Consider the following 314-nt stretch of genomic DNA (forward strand, 5'->3'; position numbering starts at 1 on the left):
TTTCTCCACGCTGGGTGTAAGTACCGCGTATGCTAAAATTCTCGTGTTCGTTATGAAGTCCGATCTCTTAAGTCTGTCGCGTGTGAACGATGTTAATCGTACGCGTTGCAAAACTGAAATAAGACAGAACGCGTGGATACTCTCTTTTCAACAACGTCCAACAAAAAACGTTTTCTTTTTATTTCACGGCGAAGGAAAATGACGTGGAAGGAATGTGAAATTGAGAAAAAGCGAGAAAAAGATCCGCGACTCGTAAAATCGCGAATGATACGGGCGATACGTAATCAGAGAAAATTCTGTTTACTGCGCGGAGC

This window comes from Habropoda laboriosa, unplaced genomic scaffold, assembly GCF_001263275.1.
Source record: "Habropoda laboriosa isolate 0110345459 unplaced genomic scaffold, ASM126327v1 scaffold145, whole genome shotgun sequence".
Taxonomy (NCBI): domain Eukaryota; kingdom Metazoa; phylum Arthropoda; class Insecta; order Hymenoptera; family Apidae; genus Habropoda; species Habropoda laboriosa.